The sequence below is a fragment of the Dama dama genome, chromosome 1, assembly GCF_033118175.1.
Source record: "Dama dama isolate Ldn47 chromosome 1, ASM3311817v1, whole genome shotgun sequence".
NCBI lineage: Eukaryota > Metazoa > Chordata > Mammalia > Artiodactyla > Cervidae > Dama > Dama dama.
This window is the reverse complement of record NC_083681.1, coordinates 15433390-15461331: the sequence shown is the minus strand read 5'-3', so window position 1 is coordinate 15461331 and position 27942 is coordinate 15433390. Positions and strand designations below refer to the sequence as shown.

The following is a 27942-nucleotide window of genomic DNA, read 5'->3' as shown; positions in this document are numbered from 1 at the left end:
GCCCAAGAGGCTGCTAGTGTTACTGCCAAGAGTGCATTCTCCCTGGGGGCCGAATGGCTATGGCCAGGGAGGAGGAGCAAGCAGGCATGGGGCTCTCACACAGGAACCTCAGAGCCTCACGAGGGCAGCCCCTCCGCGCCCCCGTGGATTCCCCCCAGGGGCCCCTCCCGCCTGGGCTCACGGGATGGCAGGAGGCACTGGTTGTGGGGAAAGGAACAGTGGCTTCTACCCACATTTATCAGCTGAATTAGGGGTCGTCAAAAATATAAAATCTGCCTCTGATTTTCAAGGGGGAATTATTATATTTTGCAGTGAAAGTTGGATGGATTCCCCACTTTAAGACCCTCTGATATACAGAACAAACTACCATAACAACCAAAGAAACAAGAGTTGAAAAGAAAGAAATGCCTGTGTGTCTGTATTTGGGGTGTGAATGCCCCTCATGGCAGCATTCTCCACTGCACAAGAGACTCACAAAATTCACAACAGAATTTTTTTTTTACTTCAAGCCACTTGAGTGGTTTATTTTTTAATCCGAAAATTTGTTTCCAACGCAACTTGTCAAGGACACATCTATTGCCTAAGACAAGGTATGCTGATGTCCACCCTCATACAGCAGGCCAGGCCAGGTCAGGTGGTCAAAACTGGAACAGAAGTTTGTAGCAACTTTCCTGATTTAAAAAAAAATTTTTTTTAAGCTCATTCTGTTTAAAGTAGTCTTTCTTTCTTAATGTCAGAAGATATACTTTCTGCTGGAAATTTGGAGAGGGAATAGTAAGATTTCTTGGTTCAAATAAGGCAGAAAATCTTGCTTAGACAACATAACTAAGATCAGATATCATCTTCCTACAACAGTAATCATGTTGAATTTTTATAATTCAAATCTAAATAAATTTAAAAAAATTTATACACTACATTTCAGAGGTAATTTCCTTCATGAATTAGTAAATTACCTTCAAAAACTGGAATGTGAACTCAGTCACCCCCCTTAAATCCCCTCTCCCCTTTTCAATTCAACCTTAAAGTATACACTTGCAAAATTTCTTCCTCTTACATTCTCCTTTAAAGGCTAGTTTCTAGCAGACAATTCAACCAACTGCTGTATTTTTCCATATATGATGCCAGGGAATAGAAACAAGTGAGATAGTTTCTTATATGATATAATTGTTTCCATTAAAAATTCAGGAAAGCAGGAACCAATCCATCAACAAGGGCAAACAAAAGATTGTGTAATCCACAAACTTTAACTTTTGATCACTTATAAAACTGAAACCTAAATAAGCCATAAACTAAAGAGATGGTAACTGTCAAGGTGTAGGGTTTCTTCTTCATTCCCTGCAGAATTATTAAACTTTATACTCTCTGTGGCCTTAAGATCTAATACCAAAATTACAATTGCAGCCTCTTTGTCTATTTTAATGTCACATCCATTTTTTTTTTAAACCAGAAATTAAGCAAGGGCAACTCCATTTTAAAGTGCTTTTTTGGGGGGGGAAGATGTGTGAGGTTAGTACTACTTTCTATGATGTCTACTTACAGGGTTAATAGAGAATATCAAGATACCCTTATACCAATAAAAATGAAATGTGCTATAATCTTCTCTGCAAATGAAAATTGACTCTACTGAAACAATCCCATAGCCCTCAAAGAACTAAGTTTGAGTCTCCAGCTGGAGAAGTCATTAAAAAGGTGAGAAATGTGATTGAAGCCAACATTTAAGAAGCTAGAAGAGGTACATGATGACTCATGAACCTACTGGACCAACCAACAGTTTTCCTCTACATTCCAAAGCCCTGCTGTTTTCACAAGTCACCAATCATTCTCAATGGAACTATTATGCACTAGCGATTTCCCCCTGCTTTCTTTTCCATTTCAATCTCTTCTTCACTTATTTACGTACTTTGGCCACCTGATGCAAAGACCCGACTCATTAGAAAAGACCCTGATGCTGGGAAAGACAGAAGGCAGGAGGAGAAGGGGACGACAGAGGATGAGATGGCTGGATGGCATCACCGACTCAATGGACGTGAGTTTGAGAAAGCTCTGGGAGATGGTGAAGGACAGGGAAGCCTGGCAGGCTGTAGTCCATGGGATCACAAAGAGTTGGGTATAACTGAGCGAGTGAACAACAGCAACAGCTAAATGTATTCACTGTGCTCACCTAAAAATAACGCTATTCTGATCTCTAATTCCTTTCCTAGGAACTATTTCTTTTTTACACTATTAACATTTTTGAAAGAATTTTTCACAAATGCTATGTCCACAATTTCTACTGCCCCATCTATAACGTCCATTCTCCAAACTTCACTGAAAGTACGTGTCCCTCTGTTCTCTAGATGTTCATGTATATCCTTTTGATTATTACACTTTTCTTTCCATCCTCTTCCTCTTATATACTTCTGCAGCATCTGATTCTATAGAATATCACTTTTGTTCTTAAGACTCCTTTCTCCCTTGCCTACTAGTCAAGAGGAAAATCACTTCTCCAGGCAGAGCCTTGGAATGTAGGCAATTCCTAATTTAATAATAAACTTGCAATTTATCTACTTGGTAAGATCTTCCACCTCTACAAATTTCATCTTCAAAGACATGCATGTAGTTTTCAATCACTGTCCTTAGACTTAAGTCCTCTCCAGAGGCCTGGACCCATAGTTCAACTGTCCAATAAACATTTGCATCTGCTATTTCACCTGCTAATACTCCTAACTCCACACATTCCATATCAAATGTCACCATCTCTAGCCCATTTTTCCTCCTGTTCTTGCTCCTACTTTTTTTTTTTCAATGGTTCCATCTTTCTAAGTGAATAATGCTTTCTTCTCTTTCAGTTTCTTCTCTTTTAGTCCTCAATACTGAATTGATAAGCCATTCTCCAAAGGAGAGATGTGGAAATATAGTGGTGAATCAAGCAATGACAACTGAATGCTTCCTGAGGATAGAACTAGTTGTTTGGGGCTTTGAGAGTCAACACCAGTCTGATGGTACCAAAGGACCTGTGATAGCATTTAGTTCGGCTTGAAAACAGTTTTTGAGCGTGACTTATGCCTGGAGAACCCCAGGGACTGGGAAGCCTGGTGGGCTGCCGTCTATGGGGTCGCACAGAGTCGGACACGATGGAAGCGACTTAGCAGCAGCAGCGGCAGTATGCAGGACTAGAACTCTGCTAGCAATGCAGACTTCCTTCCCCAGGAATTAAGGAAAGAATGGTATGAGCTTGAATCAATGTCTTAACTTTCTTGAACAGTCTCCATGAATATTTGTTCCTAATGAAGAGTCAATCTCTTGGGAGTTCCCTATCATTGCACAGTGGTTAGGACTCATACTTTCACTGCCGAGGACCCAGGTTCAATCCTTGGTCCGGGAACTAAGATCTCATGGCACAGTCAGAAAAAGAAAGAAAGAGAGAATGTCTTCACTTTTTCTAATTCAGCATTTTACAGTGATAATATGGAGAAGGAAATGGCAACTGACTCCAGTATTCTTGCCTGAGAAACCCTATGGCCAGAGGAGCCTGGCGGGTAACCCCAAACAAAAACAACAGAACCTGTAAGGTGCTAGGCGTTGTTTAAGTGCTTTAAAAATATTTTCTCTGCTAATCCTCATCACTAGCCTCTGAGGCACCCATCATTACCTACTGAATGATGTCACGTAAGACTTCATGGAGTTGTGCAGTGCACAATCTCTGCAACCGTGTCTCTTGGCCTGATTTTTCATTTTACAAATGAAGATATTCAACCACAGAGACAGGTTAAGGAACTTGTCCAAAATCATGCAGCTACTAGGCCAGTATTAAGCAAGGATTCAAACCATGTAAACGGCTATTCTGATATCTAATTCTCTGCTTAATCATTATACCAAACCACCTTTTCTCGTGAAGCACACATTGAAAACACTTGCTTTTACACTTGTCTCCTCACTTAGAATGTGAATCCCACTAAAGGGAGAAATTTAATTTCTTAAATTGTTATTCTTAGTATTTATAAAAAGAGCCTAGAATCTGGCATACAGCAGACACTCAGTAAATTGTGGCTAATATCATTCATTTTTATCATTCTTATTATAGATCTGTCACAAAATCAGTTATCAATTAATGTTTGTTGCATAAATGACTATGCTAACTCTCTAGTGTGTCAAAATAAATATATGAGAAAAATAAGTATGTGGTGAGAATGGTGAATAACTTTTGCTTCGTATAAGCTTTCTGATTAACCTCTGAGACAGAAACCTATTCAACCATTCCAATGGGGAACCACGCAATTTAAACAAATCTTTACACTGTCATGGTATCGACCAGTGATCTTAACATGGCTCCCAAATTATGCAGTCACGGAGAGTTGTATATTTTAGAGCTAAAGAAAAGGTAAGAATGTATTCACAAGAGAGGGCAGTCTGAAGGAATGTTTCAGGGATGAAACTGAATGGACGGAGATATTGTGCAAAGAAATCAGCAGCGAGCACTTAACAGATCCGAAGAAGAAAAGATGTAAACCGAGCTTCCAAGAGTAAAGATGATTGTCACCAGGGAGTTTCATAAAGGAGACCACAGACAACCTGTTATTATGTGTGTTACACCATGGGAGAAAGTGAAAAGCAATAGCTCTCTTAAATTTATTTGATTAATAACATCTGCTAAAATTCTCTTTAACAAATGACCACAGCCAGAAGTATATATGTCCTAAAGAGAAGCTGTTGGTAGCTAAAAGGCCCTTTGGGGGAAATTCATCTGATGAAAACCCTTAGGAGGATGCAGGGGGATTATGTGAATACGTATGTCTACTTCTATCCTTGGATGGGATACATTTTTAAAAGCAAAACAAAATTCAATGTTCGGTGGGCAGGGCCTTACCAGTGGTTTTAGGTTACCACTGGCAACCTAAGCAAAATATACTAAGAAAACTTAATTTCACACAATTATAGAAACATAAACTTTGATTTTTGTCCTTTTTTCTAGTTTGAAAGACTTCTATGATAGGGCAGAAATTTTAAATATAATATTGATTTTAGAATCAAAACACAGGGAGCTGGAACAGTCCTAATAAACAATCTAGTGCAAGTAGATTACAGTAAGTGAACTTACAAAGTAGAGTCATTAAATACTCAGTCATCTTAGTAAGGAAAGAATCAAGCACCGATGTTATCTTTTCATGTTCTCACCATCATAATACTCTCCTTTTGATACATTTTATTGTTTAATTCCATGTTAGGAGATTAAATAGCTAAAAGGCTAAGGAAAAACTAGTCCTTTATTTTCATATTAACTCACAAAGACTGCATGAAAGGAGGGGCTTATCAACTGGATCATTAAATACACTTTGCTTGCAAATTTGTGGAACTGAGACACTGAATCCCAAAAGGGCCCCATGTGAACTCTGAGACAAAGTGGAATGGTATCCTGACACATTTATCACTGTCACTGAAATATTTACATCGGGTGCTATAAATCTGAATGACAAATCTTGGAAAGCACCTGAAAACCACAGGAAATATTCTATTCTTGCTTAATATATGGAAATACTTAATGGCAGAAAAAGAACTCAGAGTTCAGAGCAGACGTGCAGTATCTTTTAACACGAGCGGGATCCTGTTACTGGTGGCTGGATATCTACTGTTCTGCAGATTATGTGAATTGGCTACCATCTAGAACAAGGAATAAAAGAGACAAGTACATTTTCCACCTGGTCTGTACAATGATAATCTAACTGCTAAGCCGTAAATGGTAATAGCATGATTCTTCATGTAATACCAAGTCTGACTGCTCACTAGCCTCCAATGTGAATTTAAATTAAGCTATTGAGGGTAATAAATATGTGGCATACAAATACTCAGGCATTATGAATTTAAATGCATTTTCATGATTTCCAGAAAGTTCAGCAAAACTCTAAACGTTTTTATATTATACAGTGAAGGTCACCCTGGAATGATAAGGTCACATGTAAGTTAAAAATGTAACTTTCCTTTCATCCTAAGTGAAGGAAGTCAGACAAAGACAAATATCATATAATGTCAGTTATGTGTGGGATTTAATAAAAAATTATACAAATGAACTTAATATAAAGCAGAAACAAACTCACAGATCTCAAATTTATGGTTACCAAAGGGGAAACATGGCGGGGGGGGAGGGGAGTGATAAATTAGGAGATTGGGATTATCATATATACACTGCAATATATAAAATAGAAAACTAATAAGGATCTCCTGTATATGTATAGCACAGAATTATTATTCTGTAATAACATATGTGGAAAAAGCATCTAACAAGAATGGATATATATATATCTGATTCATTTTGCTGTGCACCTAAAACTAACACAACATTGTGAGTCACCTATATTTCAATAAAAAAGTTTTTAGAAGATGAAAAAAAGGTAACTTTCCTACTAATAAGTGAAGCCAGCAGGTGTTGAATTCTTAATGTTCTTCATACTTTGTGTTTTTCCGACTACATGGCTGTGGCATGCACTTAAGTAGGGTTAGAGTTATGAGGAAAGGCAGCATGATATGGGTAAAGCCTACTTCGTTTTCTAACCTTCTTTGAAGTCTATGTTCAGTTTTAGTAGTTTAGTCATGAAATGGCACAAGGATAGAAAATGACTTGGACTGATATCGAAGCTTTTAGTTCTACCTGACATTTGGCTTTCAAAAACCATGACTGTGTTCAGCCTGTATTTTTATTTTTTTTGGTTCATCCTTTTAACTCTATGCAGAATCTAACCTCACCTAAGTAACGTTACTTTGATTTATGCATGATTTAAGCATAAGCTTCAGGAATAACTGAACTTTTATATGATTAGACAGATTATAAAATTAACTGGAATATACGGACTGTTAATGTCAAGAAACAGAGCCTGATAGCTACACTGCCTAGAACCTTAGTAGGCAGTTCATAAATTTTGTGCAATTCTATATAACTCATGTGAATAAAAAATGATTTTTTAGTTGCTGACAGATTTAAATATGGAGTCCAGAGTTTTAATATATCCATAAATGTTAACCTTCTTGGTTTCTTCTGATGCCTAAAACAATCAAATTTTAGTTAAGAGAAGACTATGCTTATAGTCACTAAGCATCTTACATTCATTGGGTATTCATAAACCTAGCTCACCAGAGACCTTTGGAGATAATTCATGGAATATAAAGTGTAGGTAGGACAGGGTGATGTGGCTAATTTGTTTTTAAGAGCATGTTTTTTTATTTGGCATCATGTATTTATTTGATGTGTCTAACTTTCTCAGTGAACTGGGCACACACATCACATATTCAGAGGAACAGAATTTCCTTTCTTTGATGATTTTGAATGGTTTGTTTTTGATTACTTAATGTCCTTTTTATTACATAAAACTACTTGAAATGTTCGGAGGGAGATTGAGCATAAATATCAACTAAATTAATACTTGGAATCGGGGGAAAGGTCCTCTAACCTCCCTCACTTTTCTGAAACTTAATAGTAGTGTATTTTATTCCTTCATTAGCTTTTCAGAGAGAATGAACAGCAAGTACCATTGGACCACCTCCTCTTGATGGCTGATAACCATTTGGCCCCATAGAATAACAGGGAAATGTTGGTACTTTGGGCAATATCTTACACCCTGGGGGCACTTAATGGCCTTTATTCTTACCTCAAAGCTTTCCTCACATTCAGGTAATATGTTGAACTCTAAGAGCAATGCAGTTACTCTTTCAACCCAGTAGAGTACCGTTTGATTTACCACTCTGCTGCACAAAATGGTACCCTGGTGGCTTGAAAAAGACAGTGGGGAGAATGTGGCTCATTTAATAGTAATTGATGCTACTACCAATGTTAGTGCTATTGCCAAAGTAACTGTGGTGCTTCCATTCTGCTTCTTCCATGAGCCTGAGAATAAGCACCGTTCATCCCCATGGACAATCAATTGCCAGGCAAGCCTGGTGGACGCACAGAGGCCAAGCTGACTGATGAGGCAATCAAGATTTCAAGATTCTAATGTGCTCCATGTTGCCTGAATCACACTCTACCTCCACAATCCACAAATGCATTACAAATCCTCACAAATCCTGATGAGATATTGTTTCATGTAAGTAAAATTTCAGGTATTTGATATTTACCCTTGAAGGGCCAAATTTTCCTACTTTCACAAATGAGCCTGGGAATTTGTCAGAAATTGTCTTACACACTGTCTACTTGTTTAAAGAATATTTTGACCATAATCCAATCTGTTTAAATAACTGAGAACCACCATTATGAACAATAATTATTACGCTGTACTGAAAAGTGGCAAAGCCCCCAAACCATTCCACATGTAATGCAACGTGCCATAGTCTCTGGCTACTGGGCTTTTCTGTTTTGTTTCATTTTGCTTTTTATAATTTTTCTGACTCCTTCCATCTTACTAGGCTTGTCATTTTTTGCTGAGATCATGATATCAGAGAAATTTTTTTTTGTAGATGAATTCATATAATTTCTGGAGGCATAAAAAATTTGAAAAAAATGGTGTTTGGTAATTAAAGGCTTGGAAAATAGAATTTATTTTTTAAGAATTACACGATATTTACTTTTTAAAAAATCTTTTTTAACATTTTAATGGAGGATATTTACTTTACAATATTGTGTTAGTTTCTGCCATATATCAACATGAATCTGCCATAGGTATACATATGTCCCCTCCCTTCCACCTCCCACCCCATCCCAACCCTTGAGTGCTTCAGTGAACACTGGGGTACATGTGTCTTTTTCAATTATGGCTTCCTCAGGGTATATGACCGGTAGCAGGATGGCTGGGTCATATGGTTGTTTTATTCCTGTTTTTTTAAGGAATCTACATACTGTTCTCCACAGTGACTGTATTGATTTACATTCCCACCAACAATGCAATAGGGCTCCCTTTTCTCCACACCTTCCCCAGCATTTATTGTTTGTAGATTTTTTGATGATGGTCAGTCCGACCAGTGTGAGGTGATACCTCATTGTAGTTTTGACTGCATTTCTCTAATAATGAGTGATGTTGAGCATCTTTTCATGTGTTTACTAGCCATCTGTATGTCTCCTTTGAAGAGATATCCATTTAGCTCTTCTGCCCACTGTTTGATTGGGTTGTTTTTCTGGTATTGAGCTGCATGAGCTGCTTGTATATTTTGGAGATTAATCCTTTGCCAGTTGTTTCATTTGCTCTATCGTACATATGAAAGTAAAAGTGAAGTTGCTCAGTCGTGTCCGACTCTTTGCGACCCCGTGGACTGTAGCCTACCAGGCTTCTCCGTCCATGGGATTCTCCAGGCAAGAATACTGGAGTGGGTTACCATTTCCTTCTCCAGGGGATCTTCCTGACCCAGGGATCGAACCTGGGTCTCCTGCATTGGAGGCAGACGCTTTAACCTCTGAGCCACCAGGGAAGCCCATCATACATATATATAATTGGAATATTACTCAGCCATAGAAAGGAACACATTGAGTCAGTTCGAATGAGATGGATGAATCTAGAGCTGATTATACAGAGTGAAGTAAGTCAGAAAGAGAAAAACAAGTGTCGTATATTAAGGCATGTATAAGGAATCTAGAAAGATGGTATGATGAACCCATGTGCAGGGCAGCAATGGAGACGCAGACGCAGTGAACAGACTTGTGGACACAGTGCGGGAATGAGAGCGAGCGACGAACTGAAAGACTAACATTGAAACGGATACATTACCATAAGGAAAATAGATAATCAGTGGGAATTTGATTCACTCAAACCCAGTGCTTTGTGATATACAAATTGGTTCCTCATAAGCATTGTGTTGTTTACTGCCTGGTCCGTGGATATATTCTATATTGCTGAGATCTCAGGAAAATAACTTCCAGATAAGTGAAATCTTAGTTGATATGACTCAAAACACTGTTTTTAGAATATTATTTTTCCCTTTCATTTTGTAGTCTCGTTTTCCCTTTTATTGGTATTACTTTACTGAGGCCTCCTTGGACCTTTTCGGAAACTTCCGTGAGTGTGTGCACATGTATAATATTTGTACATGCACATAAAGGGGTTTGTGTGTGTGCCCTTTGTCACCTCTTTATTCAGAAAACATTGCTGCTCATCACAATCACTTTGAAAGGTATAAGAACATCTGCCAATGTAAAAGATAACCACTTGTGATTATGATTTTCATCTCCTGGTTGTATATCACCTTTGGCCAGGACCTCCTGCAACACCAGAAGATAGACTCTGAGATGTCTAGCTCTCTCCTGCCACAGTTCTGTGCCACTAGAACATCTTGTTGCAGCATATGTTAGGAATGTCATATATTAGGAAAAGCACTATTATTAGGAATCTTTAGGAATACTTGAATACTAAAGTGCCACCATTCGGTGAACGCATATAACAAATTACCTCCTATGTGTTATTGCCATGCACCATTCTACTTTGCAGCACAGAACCACTGCTGTCTTCCTTGGATGGAACTCAGCTCAGTCAGTTTCTTTTCGCTAATCATATTTACTATTGACTAAGGCAGCATATAATTGGTTCAGTGTAAAAAACCTGAATTTATCACAGAATCATAAAAGTCTGGTACTATATTCTAAGTGGCTTTAAAAATAACACTTTGAGTAGCAGGAATAGGCAGACTTCAAGAAAAAAAAGAGAAGTCTGTGAAGGGAAGGAAATTAATTTTCATCCATTGGATGTCCACTGTGCACTGCACTAAATGCTAGAGACACTTTTCCTCACTTAATCCAAAGGACAATTCTATAGGGTGGCTATTATTACCCCATTTTGTAGAGGAGAAAACTGAAACCAGAAATAGTGCATTCATTTTTCCCAAGCTTATGTTTATTACATCGAACAGTCATTATGTAAACCTAGGTCTATTTGACTCTGAAGACTGGGTTCTTTCCACTGCTGTACTCCATGATGCCTCTCTTCTGTAGAAATTTCCCTGTATATCTGTTGCCAAAATTCATTTAGATGCATTAGTCATTCCCAGAAACACTTAAAAGACTAGCCTGTTCTAACACCAATTCTTCTGAAACTATTTCAAAAAACTGCAGAGGAGAGAACACTTCCAAATGTATTCTGTAAGGCCATCATCACCTTGACACCAAAACCAGACAAAGATATCATAAAAAAAGAAAATGACAGGTCAGTATCACTGATGAACATTTATCTCAGGAATGCAAAGATTTTTCAGTTTGCAAATCAATCAATGTGATATACCCCATTAGCAAATTGAAGAATAAAAGCCATATGATCATCTCAACAGATACTGATAAACATTTTGATAAAACTCAACATGCATTTATGGGAAAAACTCTTCAGAAAGTGGGTATAGAGGGAAACTACCTCAACATAATAAATGCCATATGTAACAAACCCACAGCTAACATCGTAATCAATGGTGAAAAGCTGAAAGCGTTTCCTCTAAGATCAAGTGCAAGACAAGGATGCCCATTCTTGCCACTTTTAGTCAGCATAGTTTTGGAAGTTTTGGCCACAGTGATCAGAAAGGATAAAAATTAGAGGAATCCAAATTGGAAAAGAAGGAGTAAAATTGTCACTGTTTGCAGATGACATAATGTTATACAAAGTCAAGAGACTACCAGAAAACTGCTAGAGCTCATTAATGAATTCTATAAAGTTGCTGGATTAATTAATTGATGTACACAAATCTGTCACATTTCTGTACATGAACAATGACATATCAGAAAGAAAAATTAAGGAAACAATCTCATTTACTATCACATCAAGAAGAATAAAATACTTAGGAAAAAACCTACCTAAGAAGGAAAAGACCTCTGCTTCGAAAACTGTAAGATGCTGAGAAATTGAAGTGTCTGTAAGATGCTGAATGAAACTGAAGATGACACAAACAGATGGAAAGATATACCATCTTCTTGGATGGGAAGAATCATATTGTTAAAGTGACCATACTACCCACGGTAACCCATAGATTCAATGCAATCTGTATCAAATCACCAATGGCATTTTTCACAGAACTAGAACAAAATTTTTTAAAATTTGTACGTTAATACAAAAGACCCCAAATAGTCCAAACAATCTTGAGAAAGAAGAATGCAGCTGGAGGAATCTGACTCCCTGACTTCACTATACTATAGAGCTACAGTAATCAAAACAGTATGATACCTGCACGAAGATGGACTTACAGACCAAACAGAATAGAAAGTCCACAAATAAACCTGCGCTTTTGCTTTTTGTTTGCATGCATGCTCAGTTGTCTCCAAGTCTGTGCAACCCCATGGACTGCAGCCCACCAGTCTCCTCTATCCTTGGGATTTCCTAGGCAAGGATACTGGAGTGGGTTGCCATTTCCTCCTCCAGGGATCTTCCTAACCCATGGATCGAACCCATCTCTTGCATCAGCAGGCTGATTCTTAACCTCTAGCACCATCTGGGAATTAATCAATTAATGAATAACAAAGGAGGCAAAAGATACAATGGGGAAAAGATAGTCTCTTCAGTACATGGTGCTGGGAAAACTGGACAGCTACATGTGAAAAATAATGAAATTAGGACATTCTTTGACACTATATACAAAAATAAATTTAAAATGGATTAAAGACCTAAATATAAGACCAGTTAGTGTGAAACTCCTAAAGGAAAACATATGCAGAACACTCTTTGACATGAATCACAGCAATATTTTTTTTGGATCTGTCTCCTAGAGTTTTGGAAATAAAAACAAAAATAAATAAGTTGGACTTAATTAAACTTAAAAACTTTTGCACAGCAAAAGAAACCATACACAAAATGAAAAGACTGGGAGAAAATATTTGCAAATGATGCTACCAACAGGGATTAATTTCCAGAACATACAAACAGCTTAAACAAACAAAAAAAAAACCCTAATCAAAAAATGGACAGAAGATCTAAATACAGATTTCTCCAAAGAAGACATACAGATGGCCAACATATACTTGAAAAGATGCTCAATATAGCTAATTATTAGAGAAATGCTAATCAAAACTACAATGAAGTATCACCTCACACCAGTCAGAATGACCATCATTAAAAAGTATACAAACAATAAAAGCTAGACAGAGTGTGGAGAAAGAGAAATCCTCCTATATTGTTGGTGGGAATGTAAATTGGTGTAGCTACTATCCAGAACAGAATGCAAACTCCTTATAAAACTAGAAAACTGTAATTTGAAAAGGTACTTGTACCCCAGTTCTCAGCAGCACTGTTTACAATAGCTAAAACATGGAAGCTACCTAAGAGTCCATCAACGGATGAATGGATAAAGAAGATGTGGTATATATGCACAATCAAATATAATCAGCCAGAAAAAGAATGAAATAATGCCATTTGCAGAAACATGGATGAACCTAGAGATTATCATATGAAGTGAAGTAAGTCAGAGAATAACAAATATCATATGCTATCACTTCTATGTGGAATATAAAAACATTTAAATGAATTTATTTATGAAACAGAAATAGATTCATAGATACAAAAAAAAACCTTATGCTTAGCAGAGGGGATAGTGAGAATGCAGGGAGAGAAATTAAGAGTTTGGGATTAACATATACACACCATTATGAATAAAATACATAAATAATAAAAATCTACTGCTAGCATAAGGAACTATATTCAACATCTTGCATAACCTTTGCCCATGAATAGCATGAAAAGGCAAAAAGAGATGATATTGGAAGATGAGCCTCCCAGGTCGGATGGTGTCCAATATACTACTGGGGAAGAGCATGGTGCAACTACTGTTAGCTCTAGAAAGAACAAAGCAGTTGGGCCAAGTGGAAATGAGGCTTAGTTGTGGATGTGTCTGGTGGTCAAAGTCTGATGCTGTAAAGGACAATATTGCATGGGAAACCAGAATGTTAGACACATGAATCAAGGCAAATTGGATGTATTCAAGCAGGAGACAGATTGAAAATCAACGTCTTAGGAATCAGTGGGTGCATGGGCAAATTGAATTCAGATGACCATTATATGTACTACTGTGGGCAAGAATCCCTTAGAAGAAATGGAGTAGCCCTCACTGTCAACAAAAAAAGTCTGAAACGCAGTCCTTGGCTGCAACCTCAAAAATGATAGGTGATCTCACGTCGTTTCCAAGGCAAACCATTCAACATCACAGTAATCCAAGTCTATGCCCCAACCACTGATACTGAAGAAGCTGAAGTTGACCAGTTATGTGAAGACCTACAATACCTTCTAGAACTAACATTCAAGAAAGATGTTCTTTTCATCATAGAGGACTGGAATGCAAAAGTAAAAAGTCAAGAGACACCCAGAATAACAAGTAAGTTCGGCCTTGGAGTACAAAAATGAAGCAGGGCAAAGGCTAACAGAGTTTTGCCAAGAGAACTCCCTAGTCATAGCAAACACCCTTTTCCAACAACTCAAGAGATGTCTCTACATATGGACATCACCAGGTGGTCAGTACTGAAATTAGATTGATATGTTCTTTGCAGCCAACAATGGAGAAGCTCTATACAGTCCGGAAAAACAAGACTTGGAGATGACTGCAACTCAGATCAAGAGGTCCTTATTGCAAAATTCAGCATTAAATTGAAGAAAGTAGGGAAAACCCCTAGGCCATTAAGATATGACCTAAATCAAATCCCTTATGATAATACAGTGGAGGTAATGAATAGATTCATGGGATTAGATCTGGTAGACAGAGTGCCTGAAGAACTATGGACAGACGTTTGTAACACTGTACCAGAGACAGTGACCAAAACCATTCCAAAGTAAAAGAAATGTAAGAAGGCAAAGTGGGTGTCTGAGGAGGCTTTACAAATAGCTGAGGAAAGAAGAGAAGCGAAAGGCAAGGGATAAAGGGAAGGATATATCCAACTGAATACAGTTTCAGAGAATAGTAAGGAGACATAAGAAGGTCTTCCCAAATGAACAATGCAAAGAAATAGAGGAAAACAACAGAACGGAAAACACTAGAGATCTCTTTTAGAATACTGGAGATATCAAGGTACATTTCATGCAAGGATGGGCATGATAAATGACATATGGTAAAGACCTAACAGAAACAGAAGAGATAAGAAGAGATGGCAAGAAGACACAGAAGAATTATACAATAAAGGTCTTAATGACCCAGATAACCACAATGGTGTGATCAGTCACGTAGAGCTGGACATTCTAGAGTGTGAAGTCAAGTGGGCCATGATTAAGAACAAAGCTAATGGAGGTGATGGAATTTCAGCTGAGATTTCAGATCCTAAAAGATGATGCTGTTAAGGTGCTGCACTCGATATATCAGCAAATTTGAAAAATCAGCAGCGGTCACAGGACCGGAAAAGGTCAGTTTTCATTCCAATCCTGAAAAAGGACAGTGAGAATTTTCCATACAATTGCTCTCATTTCACATGCTAGCAGGGTGCGGCTCAAAATACTTCAAACTAGACTTCAGCAATATGTGAACCGAGAACTTTCAGATGTACAGGCTGGGTTTAGAAAAGGCAGTGGAACCAGAGATCAAATTGCCAACATTCACTGGATCATAGAAAAAGGAAAGGAGTTCCAGAAAAACATCTATTTCTGCTTTGACTGTTTGGATCACAACAAATTGTGGAAAATTCTTAAAGAGATGGGAGTACCAGATCACTTACTTGTTTTCTGAGAAACCTGTGTGCAAGTCAAGAAGCAGCAGTTAGAACTGGATGTGGAACAACTGACTGATTCAAAATTGGGAAAGGAGGATGACAAAGTTGTATGTCATCACCCTGCTTACCTAACTTATATCATATAAAATGTCAGGCTGGGTGAATCACAAGCTGGAATCAAAACTGCCTGGAGGAATATCAACTACCTTAGATATGCATATAATACCACTCTAATGGCAGAAAGTAAAGAGGAACTAAAGAGCCTCTTGATGAAGGTGAAAGAGAAGAGTGAAAAAGTTGACTACAAACTCAACATTTAAAAAAAATGAAGATCATGGCATCTGGTCCCATCACTTCATGACAAATGGAAGAGGAAATGGTGGAAGCAGGACAGATTTTTATTTTCTTGCACTTCAAAATCACTGCGGATGATGACTACAGCCATGGCATTAAAAGACACTTGCTCCTTGGAAGGAAAGCTATGACCTAGACAGCATATTAAAAAACAGAGACATCAGTTTGCCAACAAAGGTCCATGTAGTCAAAGCTATGGTTTTTCCAGTACTCATGTACGGAAGTAAGAGCTGGATCATAAAGAAGGCTGAGCGACAAAGAATTGATACTTTTGAATCATGGTGTTGGAGAAGACTCTTGAGAGTCACTTGGACTGCAAGAAGATCAAACAAGTCAATCCTAAAGGAAATCAGTCCTGAATATTCATTGGAAGGACAGATGCTGAAGCTGAAGCTCCAATACTTTGGCCATCCTATGTGAAGAGCTGACTCACTGGAAAAGACCCTAATGCTGGGAGAGGAGAAGGGGACGACAGAGGATGAGATTGTTGGACGGCATCACCGACTCAATGAACATGAATTTGAGCAAACTCCAGGAGTTAGTGGAGGACAGAGGACCTTGGCGTGCTGCAGTCGACGGGGTCGCAAAGAGGCAGACATGATTTAGTGACTGAACAACAAATAACCAATAACAGAAAAGAATCTGAGAAAGAATATACATATATATACACACATACATACATACATATAACTGAGTTATTTTGCTATGTAGCTGAAGCTAACACAACATTGTAAATTAATTGAACTTCAATTTAAAAAGACTATTCCATTTTTTTTTTGCAATAATAATTTAATCTTTTTCTGTTCCTCTATTCCCTCCAGTGCATTGATATATGGCTATCGAGATGGCAGGGAAATCTGTGAATAAGTCTGCTCTAACAGCACGGTGTGAGTTTACAGGACTGGAATATAAAAACAAGTGAAGAAATAGGGATCAAAGTCTAGCAAAGTCTCACATAAGACAGCCCCCAAAATACCTGAGTAGATTCAAGTTACTGAAAGTGGATCTGATATACGAGTTAATCATTACTTGTAAATTTTCTACTTTATGTTGATTTTTTTCAAATATTATACTGCCTTTCCAATGAAAATTAAACATATATCACTTGGATTATGCTTGAAAACAGTATCCATACCTTACAATATGGACATTTTTTGAAACACCAGCTATGAAGTCATGTGCAACTATGTGTTCTTTAAAAAGAATCACTAGTGAAAATGGGCGTGACATTACCTTTGTCATGTCTAAACTATCTACATTTTTACTGTGAAAGCATCCACAAGCAAAGTTTCTGCCCAATTCAGTAGGCGTGTTATATGTACTAAAAATCTGGAGCTTGCTCATTTTAATCCACTTATCAAGTACAAAGTGTGAGCCTGTGGCAGATTAGAATATATATTCAAAACCAAAACAAGCAAATAAAACCCACTGTAATCAAATGCAAAATTTTGTTACATCTTTGAATTCATTAGAACAATGAATAATTTTCCTCAGTCTCCCATATGCTGAAAGGGAGTAACGGCATAGGGTTTGCATTTTTGGTCATCTGAAGCATGTTAAATCATACAACTTTTCTGATGCACATTAAGATAATAACTCTAAATAAGTCAAATGCTTTACTAAAAAGAGAAAGTTTGAAGCATTGCCAACTAAAAGGAAATAGCAATAGTAACAAGAGCAGGACTTCAACCTTGAAAACTCAAGCAGTAGGGACCCTCAGAAATGTCAGGCTGAAAAAATTAGACACAGCTTAACAGCCCATGGAAAGTATACAGAACAATAATCATTTTGACAGCATGCCATTCTCCTGTGTCAGCCCAATCAAAGGAAGTGAAAGTGAAACAGTCACATCTGAACAGACTGGTCAAAGTTTCAAATAAAAATGAAAACACTGAAGGTTTTATACATTTAGCAGAGGAGTAGAGAAGAAAACTATAAAATGGTTTAAATGGTTCATACATCCAGGGTCTACAAAAGTGGATTGGATAAATACTTTCTCAGCCCTTATTTAACCTTGGCTATTCAGGCAAGCACTGACTATCCAGTTGTAGCTGGAAAATAAATGCTGAATGCCCAAAGTTTAGGAAGCACTCTGGAGGGATACTAGTGAATTCTAAGTGTTATTTTCAGCATTGGCTTAGCTTTCATTTTCTAAACAGTTCTTCAAAAGACTAATATCTTCTTTCTTAATTATTCTTGCCCCAAAGCAGTTCTGTCCCCTAGAAATAAGTACTTCATAAAGGAAACCCATACAAATGCCAAGCTCAGATATTTTCCTTTTGACAACAATGCCAGCTCCAGAAACTTTGTACAAAGAGCTGAGATGTGAATTTTCTGTCCTCTGGAACAAGGATGTTCTATCAAAGGTAACGCATTATAAGAAAACATTTAATGTGTGTGTGTCTGTTTTTTAACACACATCAATTAATTCTAAAGATGTGGTTGCCCTAATACCAAAACCACATGGTAAACTTGGGGTGGAAGAAAAAGAAACAACCATTTTGTGAAATTTTCATCAGTTGTAGCTAAATGATCAGCATCTTATTATGAGCATCTTCTGTTTATATTTTTTACAGGGAAAAACTTTAAGGATTCTAAAGGAAAGAGATGGCAGAAATGACTATTTCTAAGAAGCTCACTGTTTATTCAGAGGTTCAGTAATCAAATGTCCCACAAGTAAAAAACCTTAACTTTATATAATTCTCATATAACTGTGATAAGAAGAGAATCTCTTCTAGAATAAACAAGGAGACAGCATTTACTGAAAACTTACAATATGCTAGGGACCATGCTTTGTCCTTTATATGCACTGCCTTGATTCATCAACACTATAATGTAAACAGTATTATTATCTCCATTTAACAAATGAGAAAAATAAGGCTTAGGGAGGCTATGAAAATCGCTCTCTGCCACAAAACTAATAAATGGCATTTGGGAACCCAAGCTGTTGGATTTCAAGCGTCTGTGTCTCTAACACCTAAGAGAATTTACTAGGAAATGAGGTATTTGAATACAAGTTAATTTTGTTCCCTTTGGCCAAGAAGACTGAATTCAGTGTAATGACAGCAGCCTCAATATAAGGGCATATTTAGGAATTTCTCCCAGTTGTAGAAATACAATTTCAAATAATCTTGTCCAGCTAAAGTTTAGTCAGATGCTCCACCAAAACTGAGGTAACACCGGGTGAATGAAAGCCTTATTTAGTTTGGATTTAACTTTGAAGTATGCAAATGTAATTTCTATTACAAATTCACTTTTGCAATAGTCAGAATTTTTTCTGAAAACACTGATATTTTAAGAGAGTTTTAAAGAGTCACAGAAAAACCACAGGTGAATAAACTTTCAACAAAAACAGAGACGGTCAGGATAAAATGTTTTACTATATATAGAAACATAAAAATGAACTGGCATTTTTCAAACTAACTCGTAAGGCCAGATTCACACCAATGCATTCAAAACTGCTTCCTGCATGCCCAAGTGAGTTGAGCCGTAAACAGAATACAATCCACACAGACACACTGCGGAAGGCCCAAGAGTAACAACTAAATGTCCATCATCTGCAGTCAGTTTCATCCCAAGACCCTCAGAAGCCTACATTATTATTTAACCTGGCAGCACAATAGTGATTAAATGTTCAGTCATGTTATTTGATAAAATCCCAACTGTGTATTAAACTACATTGTGGTTTCAATCAAATTACCACTGTTCTGCTGCTCACATACACACACACACATGAACATGCATGTACCCAGGGGTGTCTGACGAGAGTGTTAAAAATAAACAATAAAGCAGTAGCTTCAATACTAATACTCAAGTAAACTGCTGATCACTCCTCTAACGCAAATTCTTCTTTGCAACCTTTGCACTACTTCTTACTGGTTTTCAAGCTATTTTGACTGTAACCCACAGCAAGAAATGTATCTTAGATCATACCCAGGACATACACACACACACACAACTGGAACAAAATTTCAGAAAGTAATACTCATTCTTACCAATGCAACTCATTAATTTCTGCCCCATTTCACTTTTTCTTGTGGTTACAACTCACTAATTTGGTTTCGTGACCAACCAATGGATCATGGCCCGCAAGCTGAAAATCACTACCCTCAAGTGCCTAACTGTCCGGTCAAAAGTTTAAGGATGAAGTACAGATGTGAATAAGAGAAAGAAGGGATTAGAATGTTAGAGTATTCATTGTTAAACTCTAAAACGTTTAAAGAACATAGAATTATGAGCCTTGTTAATTGTACTGCATCTTAATGGACAAAAGGGAAAGGAACATTTTGGGTTGGTGGCCAAGAAATGATTCAAGATATTTGAAATGACCCTTGAATGACAAAGAAAAAATAGTATAATATCCACGGAACAAACAGGAAAACTGAAAGAAAAGAGGACAAATGCTTCATTTGTTACTCAGTCCACAGTAGAATCCTCACATGAATTGAATCCTTATTGTGGTACGCAGTCAACTCTTAACAGAAAGAACACCTTCCCTTCCATAAAACTGCAAAGTCTATATCAATAATAAAATTATGGCAATTATAGGTCTGGTCAAAGCAGGAGCCCAAATTATCAGAGAATGTTTCATTCAGTTCAGTTCAGTTCAGTCGCTCAGTCGTGTCCAACTCTTTGTGACTCCATGAATCACAGCACGCCAGGCCTCCCTAACACCAACTCCCAGAGTCCACCCAAATTCATGTCCATCGAGTCGGTGATGCCATCCAGCCATCTCATCCTCTGTCATCCCCTTCTCCTCCTGCCCCTAACCCCTCCCAGCATCAGGGTCTTTTCCAATGAGTCATCTCTTTGCATGAGGTGGCCAAAGTATTGGAGTTTCAGCTTCAGCATCAGTCCTTCCAATGAACACCCAGGACTGATCTCCTTTAGGATGGACTGGTTGGATCTCCTTGCAGTTCAAGGGACTCCCAAGAGTCTTCTCCAACACCACAGTTCAAAAGCATCAATTTTTCGGTGCTCAGCTTTCTTTATTGTCCAACTCTCACATCCATACATGACCACTGGAAAAGCCATAGCCTTGACCAGACGGACCTTTGTTGGCAAAGTAATGTCTCTGCTTTTTAATATGCTGTCTAGGTTGGTCATAACTTTCCTTTAATTCCCATTAAATAAGAAACAGTGATGACCTTGGCTATAGCATCTAGGATATCAAAAGAATAGGTACAAACTGGCCAGTGACTCACTCAGTACATAGCATAGACTAACTTCCTCTCTCTGCTCTTGTCTTTTCACAGAGCACAGCAGTAGGCACTCAGTAAATGTTTGCAAAATAACAGAACAATCCTAACGGTAAACTGGCACCTATGACAGAAACAGATTTTTTTTTTTTTTTGGATATGTTTACTTACTATAGAAAGGAACACCCAGGGGGGCTTTATTTGCAGTCTGTTAACCTGTTTTTGTCTTCACAATTCTAAAGCCTAAATACTTCATAGAAGTATTTCTGATATGCTGATGATGCTTTATATAAGGGGAGAAATATATAAATACGCATATGTTAAATTTTCTTTTTAAATGCAGTTATAAAGATTTCCATTTCCTTGATTTTTATAGACTATAAATCCTACTCCGTGCCCTAACTCCTGCCTTTCACCTATCACCCATACCCCATCTTCACCTTCTCATTGCTTCCCCCAATTTCCCAGAAAACTACTATGCCCAGGAAACAGGACCATTTTATATTTCCCCCCGATGTCTGTGTGATCATATTGAAAGCTACCAGCCTTTCTGCAGCACTGATACTATCTTGGCAGCTATGTGATATAAGGGCATCTTCTAAGTGCTTCAAATTAGTAAACGGCATGCTACATGCTCCAACTGGGGTAAATTAAAAATGAAATGTGTACAAGAGTCAAATGATTATAACTATTTAAAGAAAGTTTTCTGCAGAAAAAGCGTGAGGATGGAAAGGCTAAGGGATTGGGAGAAGAATGCTAGTAACTGACGGTATGAAGTTCTGGAGGAATAGAAATGGGCTGAGTTAAAGGCTAGCCTTGAACAGGAAGAGGGTCCCTCCCTTTGAGACTCAAGGAATATATAAACACAGGGTAGGTATTCTCTGCTAAGAAGGCACTGAAAAGTTGTGGAGTCTAGAGCTGATGGCCTGTTTTCTCTGCGAGATCCACAAGGCAAGGCCATTTGCCACAAACATTGGGATTATACGAGAGGAGATAACTACGCAGATGAAGGGCTAATGAGTTCTCATTATGTGTTAGTCACTATGCTAGGTCATATATCCATATATTTATATCTATATTACATAAAATACATGTTACAGATGTTAATATATGTATGTTTTATTATATACCCATATATATTTATTATTGCATCAAACAATTTATATAACAAAAAGAATCAAGTCAGCACTAATATTCCGATTTTACAAAAGAGGAAAGCGTGGCTTGGAGAAGTTTGTTATCTGTCCAAATTCACAATGTGGTAGAGCCAGAATGTGAACTCAATCTATTTGACTGTAATCATAAATCCCAAGGGAAATGAAAGAGAGGCAACAAGTTAAAAGATCATAGAATGTTATTTATGGGTCCTGCCAAGATCAGAAACTAGATATTCAGAATAGCACAAAGTACGGTTGGTATTCAGAAGGCAGCTTGTAGGGTCAATCCCACATTGAGAGTTTTGCAGAGTAGATATATACGAAAGATGCTGCCTGTGTACCCACCCATATAGTCTTGGCACCCACCTTTCCTCTGCACACGGACAACTTCTTAACATACAAGCAGCTGGGACCCTCTGCCTTGGGGCTTTCTCCAGCTATGGAAGCAGGCTTGGCCTTTAGACAAGGAAGGGACAAGAAGTTCTAGGGAAGAAGTTCCCCTGGAAGCATCCCTCAGTCCATGACCCATGGATGTTGGTGGAGAACTATGCCTCTGGTGGGAAGGCAACCCTGAGACATGCGGCCCACATTCGCCCGAGCTCCACAGTCAAGCTGAGCCCCGGTTACCCGCAGCAGCAACCTGCTTAACACACCTGTCACGGCTTCCTTCTCTCCATCCCACTTCCCCACATCCTTACACGGACTTCCCAGAATCACCTCCTGAGGCCACTATCTCCACTCAGTTCCTCATGATCCAGCTTCTGGGGAGTCAAAACCAAAATAATGAGAAAAGGTGCTAAAGAAGTCACAGAATTGAAAGTGCTGTGAGAGAGCTAATTCTCCTGCCACCCTTGAGATTCAGTGTGGGTAAAACAAGAAAAAGAATCAAGAGGAAGTGGAGAGAGGTAGACACCGTGGAACGGTCAAGATGGCTGAGGCCTCCACAAGGAAGACAGGAGGTGAGACACTGGGGACGCGGAAGCAGGGGAGATCGTGTGATAACTAGAGTTTGAGATTTCATTGACAGGACAGACTGAGGTGTCGAAAAAGTCAAGGGTGAGACCATGGGAATCCAGTTCTCAGTGGAGCTGAGGTGAACGCTAATGAAATCAGAAGTCACGAAACTAAGAGCTGGAGTGTTTGAAGCATTTCCTTCAGGAATGTGAAATCTGCTGGGGTGATGACAGTAGTTGGGGGGAAGACAAACCTCGGCGGCTGTCAAAGCGTGGAAGTGACCTGAATAGAGGCAGACAGCTATGACAAAACGTATTGAAGGTAATAAAGCTGAATGGTGTGGATTTCAGAGGAGGAGGGAGAAGCTGCAAGGGGCAGTGTGGAACTAAGACAACGCTGACACGTCATGTACACACAGTGGTACATCATGGTACATCAGCGCTTTGAGGTACCTCAAGCTCCTCCATCTTTTATCTGAGAGGAAAAGAAGGAAAGAAATGTTCGTAGGAGAGAACCAGGTTTCACTGAAGGGCTGGAGGTAAAGGCAGTGGCATGCCACGTGGAAACAGGATGGGGAGAGGTTTTTTGCACAAAGGAAAAGAGTTTTCAGCATGCACGGTAGAAAGAACTGGAAGGGAAGTCAGTGAAAGGACAATAAGCTGTTGGGAGAAAGGGAGGCTCCCTGGACCAGATGACATCATTAGGGAGGATTCATGACCACAGAGCTTATGGAGGTGAGTAGGATGGAGTGGGGGACTAGAAATAACCTGGTAAAAGGCCAGGATGGTGGTGCCATAACAGCAGGGTCAAGAATGGGAACTTTGGAGTCAGACTCTGAAGTTAGGTCCTGAATCTGTTACTGACTCTGGGACCTTGGTGACTTTGGGATCCTGGTCACATTACCTAAATGGCTATGCCTCAGTGTGGGTGATCTTCACCATGGGAATAGGAATATGTGGAGGATAAAATGTAAAATGCTTAGCTCCACTTCTAGCTCCCAGTAAGCACTCAATAAATGTTAAGTATTTTTTATTATAGCTAGCCACATGATTTTGAGTGAATCCTTTGGTACAAAGGATTTTAATACCAACTGACCAATGGCCTCAGGTATTGTTTGGACTCTATCATGCAAAAATTAAACAGAGAGATTGATTGGTAAAAATAGATTCCTTTTTCCTAGAAATCAGCAATTCTGAATCTGTGTAAATGTCAACTTTCCTGTCAGTAGGACTGGGACTACAGTAAAGTGTAGAATTTATGAAGACACTCACACCGAGTGAGTGCAGAACTTGAGAATGCATTCACTCTTAAATTTTATGCCCTATGTGTCTTGATTTCCTCATTCTAGTCTTGGCCCTGTCTGTGAATAACTCCCTTTAGACTAGGTTGGTAGTAATCAGACTCTAGGGCAGAACCATTCAACTTACAGACCGTGGGGCCAAACCAATCGATTTCAGTCTATGGACACATATTAAAAGCAGAATGACTATCTTGCCACTCTGTGTATGACCCAAGACTAACTGATATGAACAAATATATTTCTCAGAACTTTTCCCTAGAGTTTATATATGCTAACAAATTCCTAACTTATATGATGCATCTTTTCACTGTTGTAAATTAAAGTATATGCCCCAGTGACTCAGATGGTAGAGAAACTGCCTGCAACACAGGAGACCTGGGTTCGATCCCTGGGTCAGGAAGATCCCCCTGGAGAAAGAAATGGCAATCCACTCCAGTATTCTTGCCTGAAAAAGTTCATGGACAGAGGAGCCTGGCATGGGGTCGCAAAGAGTCAGACATGACTGAATGACTAACACTTTGTTATCTGTTAATAGATCTGTTTGTTATACCATCATCAAGGGCTTCCCAGGTGGTGCTAGTGGTAAAGAATCTGCCTGCCAATGCAGGAGACACAAGAGACTCGGGTTGGATCCCTAGGTCAGGAAGATTCCCCTGGAGGAGGAAATGGCAATCCACTCCAGTATTCTTGCCTGGAAAATCCCATGGACAGAGGAGCCTGGGGGGCCACAGTCCACGGGGTCGCAAAGAGTCGGACACGACTGAGCAACTAAGCATACGTGCACGCCATCATCAAAGATATTCTACGAAACACAAAGCTGGGGAAATTATTCAGTCACTTTATGAATTGTGCTTCTTGGATTCACACTCAGGTAATACACTCAGGTGCTGGCGCTGTTGTTGTTTAGTCGCTAAGTCATGTCTGACTCTTTTTCGACCCCATGGACTACAGACTGCCAGGTTCCTCTGTGCTGACAATTTTACTTAAAAAAAAAAAAAAATTAATAGCACTGGCAGAGAAAATCTAACCATAATTCACACATTTTACAGTCATTATCACCTGCCATATATAACTTGGCAGTTGCTTTCTGCCTACTACATAAACATTGAAGAGCTCTTGCAACCTCATTCTTCACACCTAAAAGTCTTTATTTGGGTTTCATATACACTTTCTGTGTGTGTGCTAGTCATTGTGCAAAGAACTTTCTCATGTGTTACATCATTAATCCTCATCAAAGCCCCATCAAGTATTTCCATTTATTAAGATATTTCTACTTAGTGTTAAAGACACAGATTTGCTTTCATGCTTCAGTTGCTTCATGCAGTCAATATTTTCAATGTGTGTTAACTACTGCAACAATATAATGTGAGTTGTCTCTACTGACACTGACTTTCTAAGAGAGACGTGTTGTTGATTAAAATTACTTGATTTTAAAAATATAGGAAAGTTTGGATTACAAAGAGAAGAGAAAAAAATCTCACCATATCCTATACATGTGTTGCTTTGGCCTGCTCCGAATCCACTCTTCTCTCTTCCCTGTGAACAGTATCCTCCCTACTTCCCAAGCATTGCCACCCGCTCCTTCTGCATTTGATCTGGGTGGGATTGTTGATCATGGGCCTTGTTCTTCTGCTCACAAAGTGGACATGTGATCCAAGCCATATCCAGGAGACTCTGATTCTCTGGAGATTGAGGAGAATGACACCTGGACAGAAATCAGGTAGAACTGACTCTCCCCTGAGGAGGGACCCTTGAGACAGGACTTTCCGGTTCCTGCCTAGAGCCTCAGAGCTGTCCTCATTCCTGTCCTTCCCAAGGTTTGGTTATTCAGACTTTTCTCGGATTCTGTGAGCAACCCCCTGTCCCTCTAACAAATTACATCATCGATTAAATGAGCCAGAGTCATGTCTGTTGCTCGCAACCAAAGACTATACACAAAGACACACCATCTTAAGACTTCTGTTATAATTTATCTCTATTATTTTCCAGGGCTTTTCATAATCATATTTTCATATAGGTAAAATTCACTTAATTATGTTCCTGTTGTACATATGGATGTTTCCAAGGTTTTCTATTATTATAATAAATAATCTTACAATGATTATTTTCATGCATATCACTTTTTCCATATTTTGGATTCTTTCCTCTGAGAGATTCCCAGAAATGACTTTACTGAGTCAGAGGGCACAAATATTATTGTGGCTCTTGAAAGATATTCCCAAAATGTTTTCTAAAAGGGCTCTGCCAATTTATAATGAATTCAACGACTCATTTTTACTAGACTTCTGGTCAGCACTGACCATCGATGTAAATTTTGGCATTGAAGCTGTTTCCTTCACTCATCTTGCTAGAATTATAGTTATCTCTATAGTAAAATAGCAAGTTTTCGTTAACAAATGAGTCATAGAGTAAGGAGCCAGTAGGAACCAGTTTTCATGAGTTTTGCTATAGCACACATGAGTTTTGTGTGCTATACCAACACAAAAAACTGTGGAGACAGCCATCTTAATAATTCTTTATGGTGCATCTAAGAATCTTTAAATAAAGGAAAACAAAGGGACCTGTTTTCCTTTCCTCTTTTGAGCTATTTCCAAGAGTGGTAGTGACTATGTCACAGGCCTTTGGACAAGATAGTAAGTGTCTTATAACAACAGACCCCCCCCACCACACACACACACCAAATGAGCCCTAGAGGGATACAGATGGGCAGCAGCTGCCCTTGGTATCCATACAAGGCCAGGGTAGTTCTTTGACTCCTGGGTTCACTCTAGATTCTAGAGATGACACCTTCCCCATCCTACCTGACCTCTGATCTAAGCATCTGACAAGGTGAAAACATTCATTCATTAGCATGACAGCTGTAGGTCAGTGAGTCCTAGATGAGTAAATACTTAGTGCACAATTACTATTTACAAGAAAGTAAAGAGTAGAAATATTTACAAGAAATTCTTTACAAGAAATTCTTCTTCTTCAATCCAGCACCTTTTGATGCTCACAGGATCCACCCGTTCCAGTCCTTTGAATCTCTGAAGGCTGCTTGGGTCCTACTTCTTACAAGTCAGCTTCGACCCCTCCTTGACCCCAGAGTTAAATTCTGACACTAGTTCTCCTGTTGAGGCCGAGTTCACATTCTCACTGCTCAGAATGAGGAGTCAGGATGACTTCTACTACTGTTGTTTCCAGTAAAGTAACAAACTTAGAATTCGCCCGATACTGGGATTCACAAAATTCAGAGTCTGTAAGGAAATTCAGATTTTTTCTGTAGGCCAAGGGTGCCGTTTAAAAGACTTAAAGCAGGGACTTGATAAAACAAGTGATGTATTTAAGACAGTTAACTTGCAAAAGGATGGGAGATATGTTGAAAGGATAAGTGGGCAGTTTGGAAGTATTGCAAGAGTTAAAATACAAAATGGGAAGTGGGCTGAAGTGAAT

General features: G+C 38.6%; 1 protein-coding gene and 1 non-coding gene across 2 annotated transcripts in view; both read right to left on the bottom strand.

Moving 5' to 3' along the window:
• MAML2 (mastermind like transcriptional coactivator 2) overlaps positions 1–27942 on the bottom strand; it is a 394028-nt gene that overhangs the window by 324084 nt on the left and 42002 nt on the right. The window lies entirely within an intron of this gene.
• On the bottom strand, positions 9294–9366 carry TRNAW-CCA (transfer RNA tryptophan (anticodon CCA)). The gene has a single exon. It is a non-coding gene; the product is annotated as a tRNA-Trp (tRNA).